This window comes from Chrysochloris asiatica, unplaced genomic scaffold, assembly GCF_000296735.1.
Source record: "Chrysochloris asiatica unplaced genomic scaffold, ChrAsi1.0 scaffold00021, whole genome shotgun sequence".
In the NCBI taxonomy this organism is placed as follows: domain Eukaryota; kingdom Metazoa; phylum Chordata; class Mammalia; order Afrosoricida; family Chrysochloridae; genus Chrysochloris; species Chrysochloris asiatica.
Window position 1 is genome coordinate 19,689,296 of NW_006408539.1, and position 1,606 is coordinate 19,690,901.

Below are 1,606 nucleotides of genomic sequence, written 5' to 3' on the forward strand. Positions count from 1 at the left end.
CTCTTCTTTGCTCTGGACAAGGGGAGACTATTAGATGTACCTTACATGGCCACTCTCAAACTTCTAAGACCCAAGTTGTTACTCAACAAAAGTAGGATGTAGAACAATGTCATTTGTAGATATGTTATATATATGATAGATATGTAGATATGTTAGGGGAATCTTGGTGTCCCCCTAGACTATGGACCTGAGCCCAGATGCTCAGTGACTCATTCCCTCCAGGTACTTGGTTTTATGTAAGAAGTTTTTATAACTTTTTCCCCCTGTATGTGCCCCCACATTCATTGATATATTTGCAGTAGGTTTTGTTGTTGTTTAGTGTTGTCCAGTCAGTTCTGATTCATAGCGACCCCGTATAGCATTTCCAAGGAGCAGTTGGTAGGTTTGAAATGTTTACCATGTTTGCAGTCTAGTGCTGATCCTACAGTGTCATACCAGTAGTTAATTTGTACGTAGGTCTTATTTTTTATGAGAAAATTAATTCTCCCTTGGGTGAAGATTGTTGATGTTGTTAGGTGCCATTGATTTGATTCCAGACCATAGCGACTCTGTAGAGGGTTACTGAGTTGAAGTTGGTGAGCTTGAACTGCCAACCTTGCAGTTCCAACTGACTTTCAGTTCAGCGCATTAACCCACAGTGCCACACCAGGAGAGAAAATAGTAAAACTTTATTCCTCCTCCACAGATTCCACATGCTAGTCTCCATCTTATCGCCACAACTCTATCCTAGACCTCTCCACCCCTAGGGACCTGGGATGTCTCTGCCATGGGTCCCAGCCCCTCACCTTCCCAATCACCATTCCTAGTAAAGGCCACTCACTGGGGCTACTTAGCATGATTCTTGGCTCATCATTTCCTAATTTAGGCACCTCCTTTGCTTTTGAGGTCTGATGTGGTGCTGTAGGATAAACACTAGACTGTAAGGTTGGCAGTTCAAACAAACAAGTCGCTCTTGGATACCCTCCTATGGGTCACTATGAGTTGAAACCAACTCAGTGGCACTTAACACTACCAACACCATTTGCATTTTTAAACTCCAGTTGGTGTATCTCTTAATTATCTAAGGTAGCTTAGATCATTTTGAGTCCTTTGATGGACTTTCAGTTTAATTGAGGGGCCTGTTCTGGATATAAATATGTGTCTACGTTCTTTGTACTTTAGAATTCTGAGTCTATAACAACTAGCTGGCCAAAGTGGTTATCCAAATGGACTAAGTTTCATTAGCTCTTTGGATGAGAGTGCTGGGTCTGGGGAGAAGATGCCAATGCACAGGCACAGTTTCTAGACTCTAGTAATCAATAGTTCACACGTTCTCCTGCTTCTTAGCATACCCCACTTCTTAACATGATCAGTACACTGGATCATTCCAGATAATTTTGGATGCCCAACTGGAATAGAAAAGCGTTATAGAAATATGGTTTAAGCAAGTATGTTATTTTAATAGCAAGAAAGGATTTATTGCTATGGGGTCAGCACTGAACTGCAAACCACAAGATTGGTACTTCAAACCCACCAGCTACCACTTGGAAACCCTATACAGTGTCACTATGCGTCAGAACCAACTTGATGGCATTTAACAGTAATAACAGCAAAGGTTTCTGAGGAG

General features: G+C 41.7%; 1 protein-coding gene across 1 annotated transcript in view; it reads left to right on the forward strand.

The window, feature by feature from the left end:
- Positions 1–1,606, forward strand: part of CDH7 (cadherin 7, type 2) — a 220,148-nt gene that overhangs the window by 15,105 nt on the left and 203,437 nt on the right. The gene's annotated exons all lie outside the window — the stretch shown is intronic.